Source organism: Thunnus albacares, chromosome 7, assembly GCF_914725855.1.
Source record: "Thunnus albacares chromosome 7, fThuAlb1.1, whole genome shotgun sequence".
Taxonomy (NCBI): Eukaryota; Metazoa; Chordata; class Actinopteri; order Scombriformes; family Scombridae; genus Thunnus; species Thunnus albacares.
Window position 1 is genome coordinate 245,708 of NC_058112.1, and position 18,514 is coordinate 264,221.

At 39.2% G+C, this 18,514-nt stretch overlaps 2 long non-coding RNA genes across 2 annotated transcripts in view; one reads left to right on the forward strand and one right to left on the reverse strand.

The window, feature by feature from the left end:
* LOC122986458 overlaps positions 1 to 4,760 on the reverse strand; it is an 18,942-nt gene extending 14,182 nt beyond the window's left edge. The window contains exons 1-2 of the long non-coding RNA XR_006404303.1: positions 4,616 to 4,760; positions 4,477 to 4,531 (exon numbers count right to left, since the gene is read on the reverse strand). This is a non-coding gene — a long non-coding RNA (uncharacterized LOC122986458). The remainder of the gene's footprint in view (positions 1 to 4,476; positions 4,532 to 4,615) is intronic.
* LOC122986460 overlaps positions 1 to 17,519 on the forward strand; it is a 21,000-nt gene extending 3,481 nt beyond the window's left edge. Inside the window, exons 2-4 of the long non-coding RNA XR_006404304.1 lie at positions 7,920 to 7,928; positions 16,287 to 16,290; positions 17,408 to 17,519. This is a non-coding gene — a long non-coding RNA (uncharacterized LOC122986460). The remainder of the gene's footprint in view (positions 1 to 7,919; positions 7,929 to 16,286; positions 16,291 to 17,407) is intronic.
* Positions 17,520 to 18,514: the final 995 nt, after the last annotated feature.

An 18,514-nucleotide genomic window follows, 5' to 3' on the forward strand; every position in this document is an offset into this window, starting at 1 on the left:
CTGAGATGACTTTTGTTGTGATTTGGCACTATATAAATAAAATTGAACAGAAAAATTGAATCCTGATGATGTCATAGTGATGGGTTATCTTGACTTGAGCTTGGAGACTACAAATTTATAACAGAGGGTCACTGTTATATTTCCTTGCATTGATGTGCATCAACACTCAAGGAAAACAGCTATTTCATTACTTTGGCTCCCCAGATTGCTACACTGCCACTGCCAGTTTCCAACTACTTAATCTGTATAACACAAATTGGGGTTATTTCCTTGACTGCCCTGGTTTGGTATCTTGGTGTAGTACAGTGGGAGGAGAGGTGCAGCAGAGGGTGTGTAATCCTATGCCAAGAATGAGTATGTCTTGTCAGGACAGGTCAAAACTTCTGTGTACTTGTGTTCCACAATACTTTGTCACTTTATTTGGTGAATGCATGCCAATATAAACCTCCCTGAGTCACACAAACCCTGTCCCAGGGATGCCTCGTAACCTGTAACTTAAATACGACACAATGACAGAGTGCTGGTGCACCTCAGAAATTAGAATTAATTCAGAATGCTGCAGCCAGGATTTTGACAAATACAAAAAAAAGAGATTACATTATCCTTCTGCTCCCATCCCGGCACTGGCTACTTGTATCTTTTACAATTGATTTTAAAGTCCTTTTACTTATCTACAAAGCCTCACATAATCCAGCACATACAATCCTTCACATATGAGCAACTGCCTTTCATTTTATGTCCCAACATGAACTCTCAGATCTTCCACTGCTGTTTTAGAACTCCCCACAAGTGTCCCACAAGAAATCTGGAGAGGCTGTTTTCTGTTTTTATGGCCCTAATCTGTGGGCCCTCCAGCACCCTCCCCCTGGATCGTAGAACAGCATATTCCCTTGGAATTTTTACAGGGAAATTTAAAGACCTAATTTTTTAATTTGGCTTTTAATTTAGGTAAACGTTACTCATATAATGGTTAATGTTTTATTGTATTGTGATCAAACTATTTTTTTGTTTTGTTTTTCTTGCTTTGTTAAGCACGTTGGGCTGTATCTTTGCATGAAAGGTGCTATACAAATAAAGTATTATTATTATTATTGTTGTTTGTTGTTGTTGTTGTTGTTGTTGTTGTTGTTGTTGTTGTTATTAATAATTTATGGTGATCTGCGGGAAGACTGTGGAGGACTGCCAGTAAGATGCTGAACTTTAAAATCATTTCAGAGACTGTTTCCCTGGTGAAGATCAGTGCTGCTACCAAACCAGTTTGGGTTTTGCACTAGCTTTATGCAATGGAGGTCAGTAGCCCAGTTATGAGTTGCTCGATAATTTAACTCTAGTGTTCATGTGTGCAAGATGGGTTGGCTATTTTCTATATTCTATTGTCTTTTGGTTGTAAATCTATTTGTGAATCTGGTGATGCTTGTCAAGTAGAAGCATGGGGAATGGTGATGATAAAAAGTATTGATTGTTAACTGCATTTGAAGTACATTCTGGTTTACTTTTGATCACAGATGTGGTGAGATAATGAATGATACAACCATGAATAGTAGTTAGTTGCATCAGCTTTTACCTACAGTATGTTATGAGCTTATGATAGCTTAAAAAGGGTAGTTTAAAAGGGACTGCATAATTTAATACTACTTAAAATAAATTGTTGTTAAGCCAGAAGTTATGACAGCAGTCGACATTAGCTTTATTTACTTTTAATGTGAGAAATTGTATAAATTCGGTGAAAGAAGACACTGATGCTTAATGTTTTCTTGCAATATTTACAAATGCGTATGTATTTTTTGTTGCCTACTATACATTCATTTGCAGTAGCATATGTATATATATATATATATTTTTTGTTTTCAATTTTTTTGTATTCAAAGATTTTTTACTGACTAATGGAACTAATGGAACTATATAACCGAATTATAAAACTAAACCGCTGAAAGGAAAAGCTGTTTGGTCATTGAGTGGAATCCATTTAAAAACCTTCAAGTAGATGCATCAGTCTCTTTCAAGTGGGGAAGCTGCACATACTCTTAAAACATAACTTGACACATACTAAATATTAGACCACATTTTAAGCTCTACTTTTATTTTACATATGGCACCACAGAGGTATTTAACTGCAGATGGTTAATTGTATGGATCATTGCAATGTAGAATAAAATCACAAACTACTACGTGCACAAAACATTCATGGTTATTGGACCATCACTATGTCCAGAAAGGGGAATTCAAGGAAGTAAACCAACGGAATTCAACTTCCAATCTTTAGTGATTATCAATTTGGTACACTGGATGGTGTGATTGCCACTCCTGGAGGGAGCCAAGCCCTGCACCATCATTGCCTGGGCCCACTTTTCAGGAAAAGTGGTTTTCACTAACCGTGGTGAGGCAATGTCATTTGTGAACAATGACTTAAAGAACATGTCCTAAGAACTTTGATGCCACTGTGTGTTTATATAGAGGATCAATTATACTATTTTGACATGACTTTGTGCCATTCAGATAGTCCAGTTTGACTTTATGCAACCACAGGATTCTTTTTCTATGTGAGACTGTCCATTTGTTTCATTTACTCCAATCAGCCATGATTGGCAGCGGAGTTGAGCTAGCTTCTTTCTTTAGTTAGATACCGTTCTTCTGGGAGCTACTCACTGGACTTGGGTTTAGCAGTTCCAGGCTTAGAGGGACATTTGTGCTTCATTTGGGGAATCACAAAATGCACAAGAAACATTGCGTAGGATGCAGCAGTGCATCCCGTACAATGTTTATATTAATAAATATAGTTATTATCACATTAATTATTTCCAGAATATGTAGACTCTCCCCAATCCATGCATCTCATGAGATCATATGTGACTCACAGCCAGAGATAATAGGCTGAGAAGACAGCTTGCCCGGCTCACAGTGCGTGATTGGTGGACTTGTGCGTCTGTCTTCTGAAACTAACCAATTGACAAGGCTAGGATGACACACACGTCACAGCCTCTCACCCAACAGTCACTGTGTTTTAATTCACATGATGAAGAGCAATACGAACATAAAAGAGATCCATTTGCAGATGGGTGAGTGTAATATTGAACTTTGTGGGTAAATGTGACCATCTTGGCTAAATGCTGCTTCTATGAGCAATTCGTAGAATTAATTTGTGTAAAAATAGCCATAAACTTTGTTTGACAAAATTTGCTGTCCATTGGTAAAGGTTTGCTCTGTGTAAAAGTTATTTCCTATTTCCTTTTGAATGATCTTAGCAATAATGAATGTTCTTCATTGTTTTGTTTTTCTTTTTACAGAGAGGATTCATAGGTGCCAGGGCCACCCCCTCCTTCCTTCCTGCCTTCCACATCACAGTCATCCTCAGAATAAATGCCTCCACCAGCACAAATACCTTACATCTGTGTGTTTTTAATTTGAAAGTGTGAATAAAAATTTGTTTGAAATAGAAACTGTAATGCTTATTTGTTCATGTTATCTCAGTCCCTCATTTGGTGATAGAGTGACAGACAGCACTTCTATTCAAAAATCGATGACAAAATTTAATTGACATTTTTCATACATTTATCTATTATTTTATTCATATATAATACTACTTTTGTGAGCCTAAGACTTTGGTAAACCCCTTTCAAGCACAAAAACAACTGGTTCACATGAGTAAAGGTATGTTTTCACATGAGATATGAAGAATTTCTAAACTTAGAATTCCAATTTTCAGGTTTTGGGCCACATGATCTCTTTACACAGTGCTGTACGTCAAAATTGTGACTCATATTTCAGAAAGCTGAGATTGTTCTCAACATTTTGATATGAAACACTTGAGTATTACTGTATAGGCAAGTGCCTTTAAAAAGCAAATTTAATAAGATATATAAAAATTGGGAATACCGTTAGACCCCAGAGGGGTGGGTAGGGAGCATGTTCATGGGTTTGTTAAAGTGTGCTATTGTATACCATAGTATATGGTTTTTATGTTTTGTGTTTTACTCTGCTATTTTGGGTGGATGCTAGATTGTCTTCATCTCTGAGTGAAAGGTGCAGTGTTTAGGATTTAGTGGCATCTAACAGTGAGGTTGCAGATTGCAACAAAATGAATCCTAACATTGGTCTCATGGAATGTGAAGTGTTTCAGCCATGTAATTAAAAGGTGTTGCATTTTCTTGCATCTGAAATCATGGAAGCCAGACATTTTTCTCAAGGAAATGCATATTAGTGTAAATGAACAGTGCAGACTGAGAGCAAATTGGATTTCTCAGGTTTTCCAAGCACCTTTTACTCACAAGGCCAAAGGTGTTGCTATTCTTTTTAGTAAAAATATCTTGGTTCGCCTTGATTCTATGACAGCGGACCCATAGGCAGGTATCACGTCATATAAACTTGTTTATATTTCAAAATATTGTTGCTATTGTGCTTCTGTGTCTTTCTTTCCCCCTCCCGCTTTCTTTGTCAACCTAACCGGTCAAGGCAGATGGCTGCACACCTCAGTCATACCTTCAAAGCAGGTTATCCAGCCTGCAGGGCCTGGGCAACAGGTTCTTTAAAATGCCTGTAGCAAAGAGGCAAAACTGATCAGTAAAAGTCTTTAAAAGTGTTCCATCAAGGTTTAAATAAAGTCAACTTTACAACATACCTTCCAGGAGACTAGCCTCTTCCCCAGCCACATGGGACAAAATGCATCAAGAGTGAGATCTGTGTGCTACCTCTATATATCTGCTCTTAATGAGACAATAGTCTCCAGGTGTGTGTGTCTGCCAGTGAGAGGCAGAGGGAGGAGGAGCTTCCATGGAGGGAGAAAACTGAGATGGTGGCATTATAAGCCTATCTATCACAGAAGCAAATTTGCTTGCCTCTAAACTTAAATTGTGATCAGGTAATAATTAAAGTTCTGGCCACAAAATTGGGTAGCCATACCTCAAAAATTGTATCAGACTGGATTTATCCCTGATAGAATTTCATTCAGTAATGTTTATCTGCTTTTGCATAAGCTATATTCAGGTAATGAAAAGGACACACAAGCTGCCATTTTATCTCTCGTTGCTCAAAGAGCATTTGATCAGATTGAATGCCCTTATATGTTTGAGACATTGAAAAAATTTGGGTTTGGGGCGAATTTAATACAGTGGGTCAAAATGAATTATTACAATCCAGTATCTTGTATTCTACAATTACAATTTACAATTTCATTTAGCAGACGCTTCTATCCAAAGTGACATACACCTGAGAGCTGATACAACACAAACAGGGTTAAGATAAGTTTGAGTCCAATAGGACATAGATGTCAACAGGCAGTGCACAGAGGCAATGCATAGAGTGCATACATTGCAGCAGATTTTCTTTCTTTTTTTGTTTTGTTTTGTTTTGTTTTTTTCTCTTCCTTCAGTCCATCAAGTGCAGAGGTGTTTGCGAAAAAGCTGGGTCTTTAGCCTTTTCTTAGAAATTGAGAGGAACTCTCAGGAGTTTGGTAACTCCTGAATGAGGGAGTTTGGGTAAGCAGGAGTTGTTTTAGTTTCTGTTTTGTAAGAGAGTGTCAGGGTTTTGAATTAGATGTGGGCAGCAACTGGGAGCCAGTGCATTCTGACTAATACAGACAAATCCCAACCTTTTGATTTGTAATGTGGCGTAAGGCAAGGCGATCCCCTTTCCCCTCTTCTTTTTGATATTGCTTTAGAACCTCTTGTAATCGGAATCAGAGGTCACCCAGATATCCATGGTATAAAATTTGGTAATTCAAGATTCAAGATTTAGTTTATTGTCATTTTCTTGTGTATTTGTATACACAAAAAAACAGAATACTGTTCCTCCCAGCCCATAGCAGTGCAACAACAACAGAAAGGATAAAGAAAGTACATGTCTCAGTTAAATGTAGACAGCTCTTGCATGTCAATGAGTGACCAGCGGAGTTGGAGTTATATAATCCATTTTGCTGTCCAGAGAACATTAGACAACATGATTGTTGGACCTGCCATTTTGTGTGGATTAACAGTTAGCCTAGCTTGCACTCCCCTGCACTTGCCCAGCTACCACATCCTGTTGCACTGCTTTTGATGTTTCCTCTCCGGTGCAGCTCCAGGCAACGCAGTGCACTCCACATGAGACAAATGCACTCCACACAATGACACAGACGTAGACGTAGACATGGACAAAGACACTGCATAGTCATAACTAGGAGAGGCTGCTGCAAACATCGTCGCGCCACCATCACACCAGTTCATGGAGAGAGAGAGAGAATACCACCAACAAGGACCCCTTCATTTCTCTTCTTGACTTCACAAAATAACTCGTCTGTTAGCTTCCTCAGTGCAGTTTCTCCTTTGGAAGGTTGGTAACAGTGGCAGGTAGCAGTTAGCAGTTGACAGGTAGATAGTTGTTGTGATTTAAAAAAAATATATCCAAAGATTATATTTCCTCTTCTGTTCTTGCTGATTAATGGTGTTACCTCTTCTTTAGAGTCTAATGTTGAAAGCCTTGTGAATTTACATGCTGGTGATTTATTGATTTGTTTATCTGATTCAGTAGTTACAGTTCCCAACATCCTAAACTACATTAAATTAGTAAACTGTCAGGATATACAATTAACTTGGAGAAAAGTGAAACCATACCTCTTATAAATAATCTGAGCCCTGTAAAGTTTCACCTAAATTTAATTTTTCGGTCATGCTGGATAAGCTAAAAGCTAACATCAGGAACTGGAGGTTTCTTCCCTTGGCCGCATGCTATTAAAATGGTTGCACTTCCAAGGTTCTTGTATTTTTCCCAAAACCTTCCTATATATTTATCATTGTCTGTCTTTAAACAAATGGATTCAACTGTCCTCTCATTTGTCTGGGCAAATAAACCCCCTCACATTTCTAAAGCCCACTTGCAGAATAATGTAAACATGGGTGGCTTTCGCCTGCCTGTATTTAGGTTATATTACTGGGCTGCAAATCCAAGGGCTCTCACTTTCTGGCAGTGAGGTTTCCCTGATGATGACTGGTCTGCTGTCTCCCTACTTGGTTAAAAACCAAATTCCTGTCAGTTTCAAAAGCCTCTCTCCCAATGCTACTTTTCTTAAGAGTACAGCCAAAATAACTTTGTCAGAACTTCATTCTTAGAAACTCACTCAAGATTTTAAATAATTAAAATAATTTTAACCGAAAGCTTTAACAACTCACACTCTCTTTCTTCTTGATCACCAACCTCCATCAGACCTGCTCCTTCAGCCCTGTCAGTCCCTTCCATCTTCCTTCTCTCCCTTTCTTTGCCTGTTTTAGTAACAGGTTATTTTATTTAACTCAGATTTACAAGAACTCAAGGCTTACTGAGTGATCAACCAGTTTAAATTTGTATTTGTCTCAACTGGCAAAATCTTCTCACCTGACTGGCCTTCGGCAGAGCTGCCGCCTTTTTTGAGGAAATTTCATACATCCATCTACAGGTTGAGGAATTGAGGGATATAAAATTGCGTTGCGATCAACACAATGTGACCTTTTCACTGACATTAACTGATTATAAACAACCATCTATGTCTACTGATATGATTGTTTCGAAATGCTTGATAGGCATATAAGCTAGTCAGCTAGTTAGTACGGTGGAAACTGCTTATAGGGATCACATCCGTCTGGGTCAAATTGATCACAATAAACGGATGATTATTATAACCATTTTTTTTCCTTTTTCTTTATTTCTCATGCAGATTACCATCTAATTGATATTTGTATGTTTATTACATGAATATAAAGTAATGAAATGGGAAGCTTCACTATTTACTGAATGTTATTGACTATTTCAAATCACAGTACAGCTGTTTCAAATGCTTGTTCCCCTGCTGATGGCTTCCCGACTCATTTTAAAAAAGATGAGAGAAAGAGAGAGCACACCCAAGCAAACTGAGAGAGAGAGAAAGAGAGAGAGAGAAGCAGTGGTTGAGCGAGCTAGAAAGTGGACGAGGAGAGCGAGCAGTGGTAGTAAGAGGGACAATGAATGAGAGGAAGGAAACATTATTTTCTGATTGTTTCACGGAGATTACAAATAAACACACCCACACCCTGCACCTCCGCACGCCTGATAATGATGCCGCAGTCGCTAATTACATATCATATGTGTATCATGGGAGTAAGATTAAAAAAAAATAGAATTACTGTAATTTTATTTTTTCCCCCATATTTTTTCATGTATGAAAAGACCCAAAATTAACACTGTAAGTGGACTATTGATTACTATAAGTGAATTATTTAAACAGCATTTGTATAAGAATGATTCCTTCCTGAGCTTTTTGATCCATATAAGTGGTTTTTACTGTATAATGTTAGTGTTATATAGCCTATCTGCTTGTCTTTTCCTCAAATAAACCTAAAGTTAGCTAACGTTAAGCAGGTAACAAACAGTAACAAAGTGATATCTTGCTACATTTATCATCATTTGTCACAAATTCATATTGGAGCTGGGTATCTTCACTCTGTAACTACTTACTATTTCACCCTGTATATTATGTTTATCTTGGTAAAGTTTTTGCCAACATCTTGTCACAACTTCAGTGGTTTTTAACTACCATCACAGTCTACCAAAGATGGTACAAGAATTACGGAGTGGGCAGCAGAGCCAATGCAAATGCTGGATTAGAGCAGCAGCAGCCTTTCCCAGGTCCTAGCACCCAGCATTCTAGGTACATTGTGAATTTGGAGACGTAATGGTACAATTTGATTGATTTTAATGAAAAATTAATGAGAAAATACTATTGACGATTTAAACCAATAATGTACATTTATTTTGGGGGGGGGGCTAAAGAGGATTTATGGGGGGCTAAAGCCTCCCTAAAATAGGCCTAGCGACACCCCTGGTTTCAAGCATAAGTCTGATTATATTTTTGACTTTTCTCTTTGTCAAAAAATCTCATGTGCAAAGCCAAACCAACAACGACCTGATCTACTACCAGGTAATGTTTGTCTATCCAAAGCCTGATCCTCTGTGCTAAAAAGTTCTATTGTTGTCCACTGTGTGACATTACCATGAACTAACACAAACACATTGTCCTATAGAGAACCAAATGCGTATTAATTAATTATCCACTGCTGAAAATAGTCCACAACACATGCAGTATTTCCTCCTGTCTGAGTAATGTTCACTAAAAACTACAGTGACCAGCTGTTTTGGGAAATTTTCAAGCTTTTTTTCAAAAATGAATCTATATATTTGTGAGCTGTTTTAAATAATTTACAGCATGTCTTCAATAGGAACTACTGGACCACCGACAGAGTAGAGTATTGAGAGTCAGATAGGTTGTAGTCTTTTCATGAGATTTGTTGACAATGAAAAAAAATATAGATTCACCAGCCTTATACTTTAAATTTCAATATTCAAAAAACTTAAGTCTAATAAACCTTATTGGAACCCAAACTGCTGGAATCGGTTTTAATCCATTCATCAACACAGTGCAAGTTAGTGGGATCCAAAAAGAGAAACAGAAAAGGAGGAATGAAAGAGGAGGGAAGAACAGAATATTGATAATAGATGAATGAAAGCATCCATTCATCCATCCATCCATCTCTCTAGTCAGTCAGAGAGACAACAGCGCGCTGTCACAGTCCTCTCCCACAGCTGCTGATATCTTCATACAAATAATCATCATTTACATTCTAATTAAAAATCATCATAATGTTGATCATTTACATCCTAATGAAATACATTTGCATGGTAATCACAGCAAGATGGTATTGTGACAGGGAGGCATTTTGCCTTTTCACTGACAAATAAAGAGACGGACAGACAGAGGGATAAAGGCAAACTGAAATGAAACCGCACAGAGCAGATGGGAATCAGCTTAGTGTTTGACTCACTTTGGCATCTCTATTTCAACCAGGGGGTGATGTTTTTTCCACAGAGACCTCTGTTCGCACCCTAATATTAGGATAGGATAGGATTATTTCATCAATGGAATAATCCTATCAAAGCAATTATTCACTCATTCAATCTCCCCCACTTAACTCTACATTGAAATCTACAATGATTTCACTTAGTTTGTGATATGAAGGCTGAGATGATTGATTTTTGCTCACATGTTCCACAATTATCACTGGCACCACTGTTGTGGTTGCAGTATCTTAGCTGTTCCTAGGACTGCGCTCTTCAGCACAAGAACAGGCACTCAGTACAAGATCAATAGAGGCGGGGATCTGCCACACCAGACAGGACCCCAGGTGCAGGCTGTGCAAAGATGCTCCTGAGACAGTTCAGCACATAATAGCAGGGTGTAAGATGCAGGCAGGAACAGCGTACATGGAACGCCATAACCAAGTGGCTGGCATAGTGTACAGGACCATGTGCACTGAGTATGGGTTGGAGGTCCCAAGGTCACAATGGAAGACACTTCCTAAGGTGGTTGAGAATGACCAAGCCAAGATCCTGTGGGACTTCCAGATCGAGACTGACAAGCTGGTGATGGCTAACCAACCAGACATTGTGTGGTGATAGACGTAGCAATCCGAAGTGACAGCAACATCAAGAGGAAGGAACACGAGAAGCTCGAAAAATACCAAGGGCTAAAAGTGGAGCTAGAAAAGATGTTGGGACTAAAGGCAACAGTGGTGCCAGTGGTAATTGGAGCAGTGGGGGCTGTGACCCACAAACTGGGAGAGTGGCTCAAGCAGATTCCGGGTACAACATCTGAGGTCTCTGTCCAGAAGAGCACAGTCCTAGGAACAGCTAAGATACTGCGCAGAACCCTCAAACTCCCAGGCCTCTGATAGAGGACCCGAGCTTGAGGAAGACATACCACCACCCCCCCATGGTGTGTATATATATATATATATACACACCATATTTTCAGATCAGTTTCAGGAGACATATGGACATCATTTCTATAGGCATCAGATATCTGGTGATGACACTAAAAGCACAGATGAGAATTTTCACCACATTGTTATTCTCTTGGAGTGCTCTGCTTTTTTCTCTCACATATAACAGAGAGGGGAAAAACCCAGGGGCTACCAGGACTTCCACTGCAGTGAATGTAGGCAAAATTTCCAAGCTGGGCATCAAGACGTGCAGTGTAAACATTGCCTTAATACTAAATACATATATATACATACAATACATACTATATAGTGCACTATATCTTCATTATGTACAGTATGTGTCTGAATTCTAAGTGTAAATGTATGCACTATATAATGGCCTCAAAAAATCCAATTCACCAATCCACAATTGAACAAAAAAGTGGTGTCCATAGCATGTACATGGTTGCGTTCACCATGCACCCAGAGTACACAGTCACAGCAGACAACATATGAAAGGCGTTCTGCCACAACAACAGTAACACTAACACAGAAATTATTGGTGTAGCTCTGGAGCCCACCTATCCACAGGATTAAAAAGCAATATACAATTAATTAATAAATGCAGACCATATGCACCTAAAAACAGGACACGTAATACAGGCAATACATATGAAATTAAACCTTTAAATTAACAAAGGGGAATAAAATACATGTGAAACAAGACCTTATGAATTATGTTGAAAAAGAAAAAAAATGCCCATATCTCTGGATACAGTGTCACATCATTGTTTCACAGCAGTGGGCACAAAAGACCTGCTGTAGAGCAGCTCAGCATCCTTAACCACTCACTTGACACACTTTTTAGATTACTAAAATCAAACAGAGGATGACCTTCAAACTGAAGTCTGGTCTGAACTTGATACCACTAGTATGTCGGTGTACACAGATGCTGTTTGTTGACATTCATTTTATTCTATCAGTGTTTTAATTTATCTTACAGAATAGCTCACCGAACACACTGAAGACAGTTTTCATAAGAAATGTTTCTTTGGTGGAAAGAAGTTCAACGAAAACTGCTGACTATATGACAAAATGATCCAAATTCAAGCTCCACTTCCATCTTTTTTCTGGTGCTCTCAGCTCTATCATACAGTCTTCACTGAACGTCAGCGGATGGAGTTTGCTCAGTGGTCATGGAGATGGATCTGCTGACATGCAAGATCAGTAGGTTAATTTCGCAAGGACCTTCAGGACTTTTTGGGACTTTTCAACTGCAGATGAAGACAGTGTTATAGGCTTGCAAACCCTGAAAATGAAAAAAGTTACTCAGTGCACCTTGAGTTGGACTATTCCTGAGGTCAAGAATAAACTTTTTATGCTGTTGACAGTGTTTCTGTTGCTGTTGTTTTCATTTTTCAAAGCTGCATGTACCAAAACCTAAATTCCATTCACCTCTATAGTATTGGGGTGGTGGCAGAAATCTCAGAGATCTCAAAACCTGGACACATAAAACTAAAACTACCTTCATGGATAGATACTATCTGGGGGAAATGAGGATATGCTTTTTTGTAATTTGGGTGACCCAATCTTAATCTGGCTTACTTTAACTGTACCATGAATCACTCAGCTTCTTTACTCACTGGATACATCAGACAGATGTCTGTGATGTCTGAAGGATGATCAAATGCCCCTTCTGATAATAAGATAGATAACAACTAATGAGATATTAGACTGCCTAATGGAGTTATAACCAAATGACATTCAGTGTGAACATCATGCTGAGTTTTGGTGTGTCGCACTAACTCCTGTGTGGAGCTATGCAAAGGTCTTTGCTCTCAGTATTAGAAGGTTTTCTTCAGGACAAAAGAAGGGTCGGGCTGCTCTGCACATCAAATGTGGAGGTCAAACTGATCCACGTATCAAATAGAGAGGCTGGCCCTGGCCACACATCACACAGAGGCTGGGCTGGGCCACACATTGGACACATTCAATCTGAGTCGGCTCTCCTATTGAGACAGAGAGCTCAGACAGACAACACACAACAGAGCAGAATTACATCACCTCTGGCAGCTCGAGTGCTCCTTCTCTTCATGGCTTTTCTCCTTTTCTTACCTTCTTCAGTGGACAATCTCCTTATGCCACAATAGCATGGAGGATCCTTTTTAGCCACAATGCCGTGCTGCTGCAGCATGGACAATCCCGTTCAGCTACAAAGCATGACATTCTCTGCTGCTCATCTTCAATTAGCTGTGCTCTGATACATCTCAATACAGCTTCAATACAGCTTCAGTACAATTTAAATATGGCTCAGAACATCTCAATTCAACCTCAGTGCTCCTCAATGCAGCTTCAGTACTCCATCCCTACATCTTAATACGGCTCAGTACATCTCAATACAGCTGCAGCAGATCTAAATACAGCCTCAGAGCAGGTCTGTGAGACCATTCAACAGCTCAGATTCACTACCTGAAGCCCTCAGCATGCTGGGTTCTGTTGTGGATGAATGAGTGACAGAATGGAGAGAATTCCAGTTGGGATACTCAGTCAAGAGTTCAGCTTGACTCATAACGACAGGAGTTAACGGTGACTTAACAAACTGAATGGTTGTCAGCGCTGGCTAACTGAAGTATGTTGACTGACTCTGGACGTCCTGAGAATGACCAACACTGCCTTGGATCAACATTTACCCAACATAAAGTGTGCCAGTGTTTGCTGTCCTCTCCTGAGCTCTGAATAGGAGAATAAACACTGTAACTATGTAACTAACTTATCTGATTAATAATACTTCAATCAATCAATCAATTTTCATTTATATAGCGCCAAATCACAACAAAAGTCATCTCAGGGCACTCAGGTCCAGACCGTACATTTTACTTACTCTTTACTTACAGCCTAAATCGACATTCACCAGAGCCATCTAATTCTTGACTATCCTGAAGTAAAGTTGTATATTTAAACAGTTTTTGGGCATAACCACTATCAGTTATAATAACATACACTACATAGCCAAAAGAATGTCGACACCCTAACATTCCAGCCATAAATGACAATGCCATGGGCATTAATAAATGCTTTTGTATCATTCTTCTGGTTTCAGGCTTTCCACCAGCTGTTGGAACCTGGCTCTTGGGATTTGCTCACATTCAGCCACTGACATTGTGTGATAAGGCCTGGCTTGGAGTCTGTGTTCCAGTTCATCCCAAAGGTGTTGGATGGGGTTGAGGTCAGAGCTCTGTGCAGGCCAGTCAGGTTCTTCCACACCAAACTAGGAAAACATTTCTATATGGAGCTAGCTTGTACACAGGGACATTGTCATGTTGAAAGAGGAAAGGGACAAACACTGTTGTCTAAAATATCATTGTTTGATGTAGCTTTAAGATTCCCTTCATTAGAATCAAGGGGCCCAAACCAGGATGAACAGACCAAGACTAAAAGTAAGCTTTTTCACCAAAATGAAAGTCTTGTGGCAAAATGCATTGGAGTATCTATCCAAAATTGAAACCAAATAGCACTGAAATCAACTGAGATGTCAAAATAGACATTTACAAAACCAGGCAGGTATATGAGTTGCTAATACATCTACAACCACTGCATCAGACCTGACACTTACAATTAATCAAGTCATCTAGGGGTAAATAAAGTCCATATGAGTATTTATTTGCACAAATAAGCAAACATTGATTTATTCACTTTCTCACATTAATTCTTACCTGGATAGACATACAAACCTGCAACCCATCAACACACACACACACACACACACGCAAGCATGCACGCACACGTAGTTAAATCTGCCACGATTACACTTAAGGCTTCATTACTGTGATGGAGACGTCATTAACAAAATGGAGGGGGATTTATTCAGCAGGAGAGAACGTGCACTAAAGATTAAAAATCACCAAATCCTTGGACATTTTTGGGACTGCAGGAAGTACATGCACTGTAACTAATAAGAGAAAGACAGAGAATCATTAACAAAATGCATACTGGTCCTACACAGAGAACATTTGATGTGGCTGCATCTAGCAGGGATGGAGGAACACGTGGGTAGAGGCTTGTTCTGTACAGAATGACCTGAACATATGAAGTATTTTCATGTGCAGCTGCTCTGCATCAGTGATTTCTGTTCACTGACAGCATTCAGTACCAGTGCAGCAGCAGTGTGAAGATCTTTTTTGTGCATTTTAGTTCAACACCAACCTCCTGGGTTTGCATCCCTTGACATACTACTTTTGACATTTTTAATTTTTACCCATGACCATCATATCTCCCAGAGGGCCCTGGGTTGGAATTGAGCTGTCTCTGTGTAGAGTTTGCATGTTTTCCCTGTTTCTGTCTGCATGGGTTCTCTTGGCTGAGACCTTAAATTGCTCATAGGTGTGAATGTGTATAGATGTGACTCTTCTCTGCTTGCACTCCTCCTGGATGTGACTGACTAATCATATCCACCTTTGTTGCCTTTGTTGTGTGATGTAGTGCCTCTACTCATTTTCTCTGACAATTCATGTTATCAAAGGTTTTCCACACAACAGAAGTTGGCCCTTTTTTTGAACAAACTCCTTCTCAATGGAGTCAGCAGAAACATTAGTGGGTGTTCAGACAGAAAACAGTCTTGTGTGAAAACAAGACTAGTTCAGAATGTAGTATATGTCTGGACTGTGTATGAAACACTAGAGGGCTTTAATTTGAAACAAGGGATACAGGAAGTGGCAATACTCGGCCAAGGCAACTCAGTCAGTCAGTCAGTCAGGGATTTGTCAAATACTTTGGTTTATGGCCAAATACCTGCAAAACTAGTGACATTACTATACTATACTTTGTATACAGTGCTAATTAGCAAATATTATCAAGCTAACATGCTAAAGATCATGGTAAACAATATACATGCTTAGCATCAGCATGTAAGTATTGCCTTTGTGAGCATGTTAGCATGCTGACACTAGAATTTAGCTTAAAGTCCTCCCAGAGCCACTAGAATGGCTTTAGATGTGTTTTGTTCACCTCTGTGTTTGAAAGGTGCACAAATAAACTTGCTTTGCCTAATATGGCACCATAACTCCTTCACCACTAAATAAATGCTGATAAAAGGACATTAACACAAAAAATAAAAATAACTTTTATAAAGAGTAGATGTAATTCACAATATAGCATTGACTTAAGTCTGCCATAACATTACTATGACTTCCAAAAAAGTTTAGTAATATTTTTGAATAGGTATTGATGTGAAATGAGCAGCTTTCTAGTGCTGAAGCATCAATTATAAGGCTAAAGAGAGGCTCTAATAAGAGGCTTTACTGATGTGAGGGCTATGTGAAGAGAGGCCAGTCACCCATTAGGCACTTGTCCTCACAGGCTCTTTTGGCAGCATAAGAGGCTTTGGCTGCTCGCTGGCTGTATGGAACCTAAACAATAAACAACTGTAGAGAGCATAGAGCAGTCCTAATACAACTGTTGTGGCAAACCTTAACTAGATTAAGTGAGGAGGGATGTCCAATAAGAGGCTTTCACTGAAGACAAGACCTCTGTACAATGGACAGCTAGACACAGAGAGGTGATGAAGACATCCAGCCCAGATACTTGGAAGACTGACCTCCAGCAAAAGGCTGCAGCAGGGCCTCAGCTGATCAAGTGTCTCAATAAAGCCTCCTCACACAGGGCCAGTATAACTTGAAGACCTTGTGTGATTGGTGATAATTACAGAGGTCACCTCTGGTATTAATGCCCTGTAAATCTGACATGCCTATAAAGTCAAATTCTGACTACAAATTGTCTTTTAAAAGATAAGTTTGGGTTCTTTCAATGTTGTACCAGACATCTTGATTTTTTTCTTTCTACAAAGACCTGCCCTACTCTGCCTCTGATTGGCTACTACTCGTTGCCTTTGTTGGTTAGGTTTTGGCATGAGGAGTGAGATGGTTAGGGTTAGGGTAAAAATATCAGGGCCAGGGCCAATCACAGGCAGAGTAGGGGTAGGTCTTTGCAGAATGCAGGTGGAAAAGAAATAATGCATACCAGATACTAGATTTAAAAACTCTGTATACTGTGAAATACACAGAGATTTATCTGGTGGTGATAGGCTTAATCAGCATAGTGTGAACTCATTTGGCAAGGGCTTGAATGTAACGGACATTCATTTATATGTAAAAGTCCCGTACTCTAGCTTTCACCACTTCAAATTCACTGTGTATCGCTTAGTTTGTGCTAATTAGATCAATTGCACATTTGTTTGGTAATACTGTATGGTCCTCTGAATCACAATATGACCTGAAGCAACACCTGCATAGTACAATTTACAATTTACAATTTCATTTAGCAGATGCTTTTATCCAAAGCGACGTACATCTGAGAGCTGATACAAGACAAGCAGGGATCTAGTCAGGAGACAGCAACACGAGTAAGTGCCATAAAGTCCGATAGAACATAGGTGCCAACAAGTGGTGCACTGAGGCAATGCATAGAGTGCATAGATTGCAAAGAAGCAGATTTTTTTCTTTTTTTTTAAAATAAAAATTATATGATAATTAAATAAAATAATAAGACCTGTATAATCAGCTTATCTTGACACGTTGATATGACCAAGTGTTTTAGTTGCCTAAACATACAAACAGAAGGCAGGCAGAACTTGAATCCCTGCCTCTGGTGTCAAAGTCTACACCAGCCAAGTGTAGGGACCAAGCATTTCTAGGCTTAATTTTTATATTTCTTTAACAGTTTAGCAGTATTGGGGCAGCATAATGACCGATAAAATGGATATGTCTCTAGACGACATTATCAAGCAGAACTGGTTACACCTAACCATCCACCCTGACCACCTCCCTATGACTCCCGTGTGGTATGATGTCACCCTTACTGCAATGGAAATGTTTTTGGTAGAATGTTTTTAGCAAAGCAAGTAGTATTATACATATTATATATTATAATAACATATTTATTAGAATCCAGGGTGTGTAGGTGTAATTTATAAAAACTTCTTCTGACAATTTTGGTGAAAGTTAAAAAAAAAGTTACAAATGGCCTAAGCTTATCTACAGCTTCCTTTAGCATGCATTCAAACTTAAAAGAGCCGTGCATGGAGCTGTGTTGCTTAATGTACTGGGAGACATGAAATACAATCCAGGAAGTCGAGTTTGAGTGACAATTTGAAGGCTGACTCCAAAACAATGCACAGTGGTTTATGATACTCAGAAACTGGATTTTACATCTCATGGGCCCATTTTACAAAGAGATCTGCAAGGATTGCTTACACGCAGACAGTACCAGCATCCTGTTTCACAACTGACTGTCAGTCGCAAATTGTACATACATTTGTGAGTCCTACAGTCCTCTCACATGTTCATATATGAGTCACAAATGTGGTGTTTCTTTGATTAACTGTCAAAATGTTGCAAATCGCAGCTGCATATTGCAAATTCGGTGAAACAGGAAAGTGACCATGGCAGCAACTATTTTAACTTTTGTCGCAATGCAAGGTAAAGAGTAGAAATATGCTGTTGCCATTACAAAGTAACTTACCAGAAATGTGTGCTTCCATGCTTGTGACTGGCCAGTGACGCACCTTGCCAGATGACGTTAAATTGAGCTAAGTTCAACTTTTTTGTTGGACAACCCTGTGTTGTTTTACTGGAGCCCCCTGTGTTGGCACGCCCAGTGCGCAGACAGACTGCCCCCATTCAAATGAATAAGAGCCCTACAATTTTTTGTCAGTGTGATGGTCTAAGATTTGTCTGCTTTCCCTCTGACTGATTTTGCTGCTCTGCTCTGTTTTAATAAGAAAC